Source organism: Brassica napus, chromosome C6 (assembly GCF_020379485.1).
Source record: "Brassica napus cultivar Da-Ae chromosome C6, Da-Ae, whole genome shotgun sequence".
Taxonomy (NCBI): domain Eukaryota; kingdom Viridiplantae; phylum Streptophyta; class Magnoliopsida; order Brassicales; family Brassicaceae; genus Brassica; species Brassica napus.
Window position 1 is genome coordinate 15,264,818 of NC_063449.1, and position 10,182 is coordinate 15,274,999.

General features: G+C 47.4%; 1 non-coding gene across 1 annotated transcript; it reads left to right on the forward strand.

Moving 5' to 3' along the window:
- Nucleotides 1–9,305: 9,305 nt before the first annotated feature.
- Nucleotides 9,306–9,412, forward strand: LOC125589424. The gene has a single exon (XR_007325616.1). It is a non-coding gene; the product is annotated as a small nucleolar RNA R71 (small nucleolar RNA).
- The last annotated feature ends 770 nt before the right edge of the window (nucleotides 9,413–10,182 follow it).

Here is a 10,182-nt window from a genome sequence, read left to right on the forward strand (position 1 = left end):
TTGCAGCCACTGGTGGTCTATTCTTTTGTTTCTCACTGGTCGCCATTGTTCCTCTGGTTTGAACATGAACCCATACACTGTTTTCTTGTTAGAGCATGGTCTCATCGACTGTTCTCTTCATGCTTGATCTCTTTTCTCTGAATGTATGGCATTAACGAGTAAGAGGCTGCGTCGATCCTTTCCTCTCCGACCCTTTTGCACATATCAGCACTGAAAAACAGAGTGCATGAGGGTGAAAATAAAGGTTTAGGCGCAAGGTGGGAACTAGCTAAAGATGAGCTAGCCACTCAGGATCAACAAGATTGGTAAAAAGAGTAAGAAGTCCTGAGTGTAAGTCTCGTTTCCTTGATCTAGTGCCCATAACAAGAAGAATTTCAGTCAAGATTAGGTTCAAGTTAGGTGGAGTTGAGTCTACCCAGTGTAACCTGATCGGTTGAGAGCTTCTGGAGAATCAAATGAGATAAGTCAGGGGTGTTCCAGGTCCAAGTGTGGGTCTTTCATCACTGCTAAGGTTACTGGATAAGAATGTTAGAGCACGAGGTGGTTAAAAGATTATCACAACACAAGGTCCTAATTCCCATAAGATTTTTAGCTGACTCATCCTAAACTGACTCAATAAAACATCCAAATGACATAGGGACTGACTCAGAAATAAAGACAAAGAGTAGTAGCACACAAACAAGTGCTTCCCCCACACTTAAATCACACCATCCCTGGTGTGACATCAAATCGGAGTCAGCCAAATACACAACAAATAGATAAAGAGTTCAGATGGATGAAACAATGGATAGAGAAAAGTCCTGGTGGACTCAATCAGACTCGCCGCTCTCGGCTGGATCAAGCGAACGTCTGTTGCGCGAACGATGAACCTCCTCAGTTGAAGGGCCTGTTCCCATAGGCTCCTTGCCGGGGCGGTGTGGTCGTGGGGTCTGCGCTGCTAGTGACTGTCGCTGGTTACTTCCGCCAATGCAGCTGCCAGTAACGAGATGGAGGGTCCTCCGCATGAGACTGTTGTTCTTCCGCTGCGAGTCAACCATCCAGCGTCGGTAAGCCTGATCATCTCTCACATCCGCCAGCTCTCCGAGGTCGTATGATGGGTCAGCTTCTGGCGTAATGTCCTCGACATCCTCCATATCCGCGTCAGGTGCAGCAGCACGAGGATCAGTGCATAGGAGCTCGGGTGGTGGGAGGAAGCCTATGTTGTCGAACACGCTGAGCCTGGTGATCTCGGGGTGAGGCAGCTTGGTGAACAGCTGGGTACCCTCCTTGTCATAGAAGCTGTATGTATCCTCGTCTCGCATAATGTGGCACGTCATTAGGTACTTGAGGTCGAGGTACTGAATCTCTGTGTTCACCTTGTACTTGGTCAGATCAATGCCGAAGTGCTTGAACAGTGGTGTGAGCAAACTACCGCTTCTGTCTTTCTTGTTCGTGCCGTCCATCAGACAGAGCCTCCTCTCGCAAAGCATGGTGATGAAATGAAAGCCTGGGTTCGTCTTGACCTTCTGAATTGGAATGCCAGACCCTGAAGCGCAGATCTCATCCTCAATACCCGCATACAAGGTTTGCAGCTCCCGTTTGTCACTTTGGAAGTCTGATCTTTGGCGAACGGGAGGTTTGAAATGATCTTTGCAATGACTCTAGGTGCCGGGTTCCTGATCTGCGACTGGTAGGCTTTGCCAGGTGTGAATTTCCCATTCGCGATGAAGTCCCAGAAGACGTTTGATGGGGAAAAAGTTTTTGCCACTGCTACTCCTCTCGGCTCATTCGCGATCTCATAGATTTCATTGAGTTTGTCGAGGGACAGTGAGCAATACTCTCCATCAGCCATGAATGAGAAGGAGCAGTTGGCGTAGGAGGGCGCAGAGAAGTCCTCGTAAGTAATGATGGCAGTAGAGAGCACTTGGCGGGCAAGGTCTGGGTAGAGCTCATGTGCCTGATAACAGAGGGGAGCTATCCCCATTGCTTGCAATGTTTCAAACACATCCTCGTCGATCCCGAGATCAGCAAGAGCTCCCGCATGGCCGAAACGAGTAGGTAGGATATCGACCTTGAGGAGGGAGTTGTAACGCCCAGCTGTTTCCTTGTCCCACCCCTCGCAGTTAAAGTCTAAAAGCATTGGGCTGTTGAGATCAATCGGTTCACCCTCTTGTTCACGAGGCCATGGGTAGGACGCGGAGGTCGGTTGTTGTGCTCGTGGCGGTGGCGTGTTGCTCGCGAGGTTCACCCTCGTTCTCTTGGCCGATTTCTTAGTGTGTGGCATCTGCAAGGCGAACAAAGTTTTATTCTTTAGTTCCATTTTAGTTATATAGAAGAAACGGAATCAAACAAATTTCACTTCCTCCTTATGCAACTCATAATTGCTTCAACATGACAAAAACCGCAATAAACAATAAACATATCTACAGCTCAACTCATTAAACCAATTCAACTTCTCATAAATAAAATCAGATCAATTGAGATCAGGATCAATTGAGATCAGGACATATCAAGACGGTTCAATCAATGGAGAAGTGAAATCGCAAATCGCTAAAGTAAAAGAAAAAATGAGTTCATCTTCTAACTCAACCCTAACAGCAAATGGGGAGATCAAAATCAAGTCATTCTCAACAAGAATCGATCTATCAAAGCGATTAGAAAGATGAACTTGTCAAACCGAATTTGCGATTTGTATGGTGATTGTCGAGCCTCTTACCTTATGAACCGGGGGAAATTGACTGCAAAAACAGAGAGAACTCGAAAATCCAAGCAAATTAGAAGCAAGAATCACTTAAAATGAATGAAAAATTGGGGTTTTGGTGATTGCTCTAATTCGCAAGTGGGGAGGTGTACGGCGAGTGAGACGGGAAAGAGGTAGTGTGAGGCCTTAAATAGGCAAAACCCTAACCGCTTCCTTTTATCCCCCTTTTTTTTTTTAATTTTTGGTCCGAGACACTTACCTGGAACAGGCGATGGGTTGTTCCACTAGGAGAACAGTCCTTCGGTTGTTCTGACTGAAGTGTTCGGTTTTTCTTGTTTTTGCCCTGCAAACTAAATCTGAAAAGAAATAAAATAGACTATAGAAAACAATATATACACTCACCAGTGGGTTGCCTCCCACCAAGCGCTTGGTTAAAGTCATTAGCTTGACTTGGCTCAGCCGATCAGGCTGATGGGGGATCGCTTAGGGGAATTTCTTCACCCTCTGAGATAGTGCAGTCAGCAAGGTAATGCTTGATGTGCTGACCATTGACGACGAACTCGTCTCCCTTTCTGTCCAGCAACACAACAGCTCCGTAAGGTCGGACTTCCTTAACGGTGAAGGGTCCGGACCATATAGATTTCAGCTTGCCTGGGAACAGCCTAAGTCTGGAGTTGAAGAGCAGTACCTTATCGTTTGGTTCGAAACGTCTGGCAATGATTCGCTTGTCATGGTAGGCTTTGGTCTTCTCCTTATAAATTTTGGAACTCTCATAGGTGAGGTGCCTTATCTCTTCCAGCTCATAGACTTGGATCATGCGCCTCTCAGTTGCTGGCTTGATGTCGAAATTCAGTAACTTGACCGCACATGCAGCCTTGTATCCGAGCTCGACAGGAAGATGACAAGCCTTACCGTAGACCAGGTGATAGGGGGTGGTCCCTAGCGGCGTTTTGTAGGCTGTTCTGTAGGCCAAGAGAGCATCGTCCAGCTTAAGCGACCAGTCCTTGCGCGAGGTATTGACAGTTTTCTGGAGAATGTTCTTAACCTCCTTGTTGGAAACTTCAACCTGTCCACTCGTCTGGGGATGATAAGCGGTAGCCACCTTGTGTTTCACCCCATTCTTCTTCAACAGGCCCTGAAATGCCTTGTTGATAAAGTGTGTTCCGCCATCGCTAATGACTACTCTAGGCACCCCAAATCTCGGAAAGATGATGGAGCTGAACATCTTAGTCACCACTTTTGCATCATTAGAGGGACTCGCCACTGCTTCTACCCACTTGGAGACATAGTCAACGGCGACCAGGATGTAGTCGTTCTTGAAGGACGGAGGGAATTGTCCCATGAAATCGGCTCCGCAACAGTCGAAAACTTCAACTTCTAAAATGTAATTCTGAGCCATCTCATTCCTTTTGCTGATGTTCCCAAGTCGCTGGCATGCATCGCATCGAGCTATGTAGGCGTGAGCATCTCTGAACATAGTTGGCGACCAGAAACCTGCTTGGAGGATTTTGGAAACTGTTTTGAATGTGGCGAAGTGCCCTGCATAAGGGGAACCATGGAAATGATGTAGAATCCTTGGAATATCTGCCTCTGGAACACACCTTCTGAATATGCCATCCTTGCAATGTTTGTACAAGTACGGTTCATCCCAAACATACTGCCTCGCCTCTCTTAAGAATTTCCTCTTCTCGTTTCCAGTGAACTTAAGTGGTTCCTTTTCAGCAGCTAGGAAGTTCGCAATCTCAGCAAACCAGGGGAGGTGAGAGTACTGCTTTTGGATCGCGGCTACTGGTTGTTCCGGTACGCGAGAACAATCGGATGTTATGCTCAGGGGTTGTTTCGCGAAGCACAGACCAATCGCGTTGACGTGTTCCACTGTGTGTTCTTCATCAAGGGTTGTGTCGTCCTCAATCTTCATTCTGGACAAGTGGTCTGCAACCCCATTCTCGACTCCCTTTTTGTCTTTTATCTCGAGATCAAATTCTTGGAGAAGAAGAATCCACCTCAACAACCTCGGTTTTGCATCCTTCTTTGTGAGCAAGTACTTAAGAGCAGCATGGTCTGTGTGCACAATCACCTTCGATCCCACCAGGTAGGATCTGAACTTCTCGAATTCAAAAACAATAGCCAGGAGTTCCTTCTCAGTCGTAGTGTATCTTCATTGAGCTTCATCCATGGTTTTGCTTGCGTAATAGATCACATGAAGTTTCTTATCCTTGCGCTGCCCAAGGACTGCTCCAACTGCAAAGTCGCTAGCATCAGTCATGATCTCAAAGGCGAGATCCCAGTCTGGCGGTTGTACAATAGGTGCACTGACTAGAGCTCCTTTGATCGTGTGGAACGCAGCTAAGCACTCGCTGTCGAAATAAAACTTGATCTCCTTGCAGAGCAGTCTGGTGAGTGGTCTCGCTATTTTTGAGAAATCCTGGATGAACCTCCTGTAAAACTCTGCGTGACCCAAGAAGCTTCTGATAGCTTTCACAGTTGTTGGTGGTTGCAAGCTCATCATCACCTCGACCTTTGCCTTATCCACCTCAATGCCTTTCTCGGATATCTTATGCCCTAGAACAATCTCATCTCTGACCATGAAGTGGCACTTCTCCCAATTGAGCACCAGATGTTTCTCCTAACACCTTTTGAGTACCCTGCACAAGTTTGACAAACAGACACTAAAGGAGGTTCCATAGACACTGAAATCGTCCATGAAAACCTCCATAATGTCTTCAATCAGGTCAGTAAAGATCGACATCATGCAGCGCTGAAATGTTGCTGGTGCATTGCACATGCCGAATGGCATTCTACTGTATGCGTACGTTCCTTATGGGCATGTGAACGTCGTCTTCTCCTGATCGTCTGGATGGATAGGGATCTGAAAGAAACCTGAACAACCATCTAAAAAGCAGTAATATGGGTGGTTAGCCAATCTCTCAAGCATTTGATCAATGAAGGGAAGTGAAAAGTGATCCTTTCTAGTGGCTGCATTTAATTTTCTGAAATCAATGCACATGCGATGTCCTGTCTCTGTTCTAGTAGGGATCAATTCATTCTTTTCATTTGTGATAACGGTGATCCCACCTTTCTTAGGTACTACATGAACATGGCTAACCCACTTACTATCAGATATGGCATAAATCACACCCGCTTCAAGAAGTTTCATTATCTCTTTCTCAACAACATCTTTTAGATTCGGGTTTAACCTCCTCTGATGTTCAACAGAAGTCATTGATTCATCTTCTAGGTGTATTCTATGCATGTATAAATCAGGTGAATATCCTAATGCCTTACGATACTTCCTATGCTCACAAAAAAGAAATGCAGTTTCCACATTATTGAGTTCAGCGTTCACAATGACATGGTAAGTGGAATTCGGACCTAAGACAGCGTACCCGAGCCCCTTGGGAAGGGGTTTTAGCTCAACCTTGGGAGCCTTCAACTCGCTCCAGGGATCATCAGGTAGGTTCGGCGGAACAGGCGAGTTCGGTAAAGGGGTCGCTCCAGTTGGAGTGTTCTCGTCCTTGTTGCTCTTTTCCCCCAGACTTAGACTCGCCACCATTGTTCCCATACTCCTTGTGGAGTCAAGCATCTTAGCATACCCATCTGCGTCAATGTTCTCGACACTCTGCTCGGCCTCAGCTCTTACTAGTGCAAGCTCGAGTGGATCTTCTGTAAGAATCTCCTCGATCATCCCTTCGCGAGGTTGCAGCGGATCAATCCCTTCATCCACCTCGAAGGTCTGTCCATCCAGCATTGGCTTCTTCAGCAGCTCATCCATCTAGAACTGCATGACTATGTCTCCCAGATGGAGATCAATCTTCCCTTGCCGCACATCAATGATGGCTCCAACAGTACATAGGAATGGTCTTCCTAAAATGAGAGGATCTTTGGATTCCTCTTCCAGCTCTAGAATTACGAAGTCTGCTGGAACAGAGGTGTTCCCGACTTTTACTTGGAGATCCCTTAGAATACCAACCGGGGACTTAACTGATCAATCCGCGAACACCAAGGATATCCTAGTTGGTTTGAAATGCAAGTATCCCAGACGTCGTGCTACAGAGTAGGGCATGAGGTTTACGCTGGATCCCAGTTCAACCAAGGAGTATGAGAAAACTGTCTTCCCAATCTGGATAGAGAGGACGAACTTGCCAGGGTCTCCTCGCTTCTTTATCTGCCTATTCTGAAGCACTGCGCTGCACTCCTTAGAGACAGTCATGAATTCGCTCTCCTCTGATATTTTTCCTGAGATCAATCCCTTCATAAAGCTGCGCATGGATGTGAGAACCGAAATTCACACCGTCGAGTTTTGTTAATCGGAGGAAAGCCAAGTTAACCCTAGCCTTCCCTGAAGGTCCCGGTTATCTGCTGGGCCACGGACAACACAATCAATATGAAAGATTCGAAAGTAATAAATCGTAAAAGAGCAAAAAGAGAACAAAAAGGTCTTATTTCTGAATTCGCATTTGAGCGTGTACAACAGGTAAGATCCTAGGCCACGAGAACTGTCGGTATGTTCGCTAGTCTAGCCACCTAAGTTCTAACCTAGTCGAGTATTAAGTTTGCTCTTAGAATGCCCTCCCTTTTTCTTCGTCCTAGGTCCTCCTTATATACTCCTCCTTAGGTCAGTTTACCTCTTCTCAGGCCGGATTTGTCGTGAAGCGGGCTTTTCCATATTTCCTTTTTTTTTGTGATTATCTTCGGAAATTTGACATTTATCTCTTCCCGCGGATAAGATAAACCGTCATACCAGTCTTTGGGTTCAAGTCTTTTGGGACCAAAGATGGGCCGTTGTCCGCAATTCGGACCCTCTTTGGGCCGTATCGAGACTTAAGCGTTTTTATGATTTTACTCGCGAAGTAGCCGTTGGTATAGGCATGGTTCTTCCAACGGAACCCTGTTTCTTCGCATAGCCGAGGCAGTTAGTGTTAAGTTAACCGTAACCTCCTTTACTACGAAGAATAGGAAACCGTTCGAGAGACATAACCTTCCCAACTTCCCGAATACTTTCGACGATGTTTTTTAGACGGAACATTGGTGTCGTATCCACGGACCCGAAGACTGAGTTACGGAAACTTTGGACGAAGATGCATGGTTATGGGATGGGACCGGGTTCGGAATGGTCCACGGAGAATTGGCCGCGCTCGCCGGGCGAGCTGGCTCGTGCCACGACCGAGCTCGCCGGCGAGTCGACCGGCAACATGGCCGTGCTCGCCGGGCGAACTGGCTCGTGTCAAAGCCAAGCTCGCCGGCGAGTCGACCGGCAACATGGCCGTGCTCGCCGGGCGAACTGGCTCGTGTCACGGCCGAGCTCGCCGGCGAGTCGACCGGCAACACGGCCGTGCTCGCCGGGCGAGCTGGCTCGTGTCATGGTCGAGCTCACCGGGCGATCCGTTTCGGTTATTCGTTTTCTCGGCTTTTGAAGTTTTAACCGAGATTCGGTTTTTCTGAGGACTTTCGGACATTGATTCCGTCGTGACCGATTTTGACCCCAACAATGGAGAGCATCATCTGGATCGCATCCATCAAGGGGAGTCGGACGGTTAGGTTCTCCAGCATCTTTCTGCACTTTATCTCCTCTCGGTCCTTACGAGTAGCCTTTGCTGGGACAGGGTAAGGGACTTTAGGAGTGTATTCGCGAGCAGGAACAGGCTCTAGGATCTGGCGGACAGCCTCAGCTGCCGGGGTATCGGCGGGTGGTTGTTCCGACTCTTTCTGCTTCCCCTTCTCAGCTGCAGTGAACCTCTTCTTTACCGGCTCCGACAGTTGCTTTCCACTTCTCAACTCAACTGCATTGCACTCCTTAGGGTTTTTGTCGGTTTTCCCAGTTAGAGTACCTTGTTGCCTCTTGACGCTCTCTGCAGTCTGAGCAATCTGAATGTCCATCTGTCTCATATGGCTCGCGATATTGTCGTACTTGGTGCTCAAATCGCTGAACATATGGTTCATTCTGGTATTGATCTCGGTAGTAACCTGGTTTAGAGCCTTCGCTTGGAGCTGTTGTCCTTGGAGCAGCTGCTGCAACATAGCTTTTGTCTCATCTTGCGGAACAGCGACAGGAGCGGAGGTAGCTTGCTGAGTGTTCTGGTGTTTCTGCATCTGAGGTGGATTGTTCTGCGGTTGGCTTAGAACATAGGTCCGGGGTTGGTAGTTCTTTTGATACCCGGCATACTGACCTTGGTTACTCTGTGCAGGATCAGCTGATTTATCTTGCTTAGGCCAGAAAAGTTGTGGGTTGTTCCTCACGTTAGGGTTTGGGTGGTAGTTTTTGAGCTGCCATCCTTGCCCATTCACGTAGCTCACCTCTTGCTGATCGTCTCCTGATATTTCAGCATCAAACGCCAGGTCACCGGCACTCTTCTCAGGAGCTGCTTCTTCCATTATGAACACTTGGCTTTGGTTTCCCTTAAGCAGTTGGTCCACCTTTGCAGCGAGATCATCTATGCTGTTCACACTCTTCGAGCGGTCATGCTCCTTGTTCTTGTTTAGTGAACTTGAAGCCATGTTCTCAATCAGCTCGAACGCACCAGGTGTGGTTTGAGTCATGAAATCTCCATTTCTCGAAGAATCAAGGGTGTTTCGAAAATCATAGCTCACTCCATCATAGAACACCTCCAATATATAGTCATCATCAAACCCATGGTGCGGGCACTCTCTCTAGTACTCCTTGTACCTCTCCCAAGCTTCATGAAAAGGTTCATCAAACTTCTGCTTGAAATTGGAGATCATGTGCCGTAGAGCCGCGGTTTTTAGACTTCGTGTACAAGTGGCTTAGGAACGCTGATCGGACCTGGTCCCATGAGGTAAGAGAACCGGTCGGCAGAGATTAGAGCCAGCGAGAAGCTTTCCCTTCACGAGAGATTGGGAACAGCGTGCATTTGACATAGTCTGGTGGCACTCCGTTAGAGCGAGAGAAATTGCAGATTCTCTCAAAGGCTTCGATGTGGTCCATCGGGATGTCAGTAGTGAGACCGCTGAACGTGCTCTTCTGTACCAGACTTGTCAGTGCAGGTTTGATCGCATAGTCTTGCCGAGTGCAAGGAGGAGGGTTGATGGGGCACCACACTCTTCTCGCGCGGCGTTCTTAGCTGCTTCTTGAGCAGCTTGTTGCTGATTTTGGATGGTCTGCTGCATCTGCAACATCTGTTGTTGCTGAGTCTTCATTTGTTGTTGAATGATTTCCAATGCAGCAGTGAGGTCATCCTGATTGCCGTGATCACCCATGTTGGTGTCGGTTGTTCTCGGATGTTGACGGTTCTGTCTTTCTAATCTATCAAGTTCGTCGTTGGTCAGTTGATGTAGTGGTCCTTGTGCGTTGCTCCGAGTATGTCGACTGGTCATGCACTTGGATCATCTGTTCCAACAAAGAATTAAAAGCAAGTTAGATATCTAAGACTAAATATTAAACCGAGAAATAAAGGTAAGAGCCTGGTCCCCGGCAACGGCGCCAATTCTTGATACACTAAAATGAATCCTTGCTACTGTCAAGTTAACAGTGGTAATTGTAATAT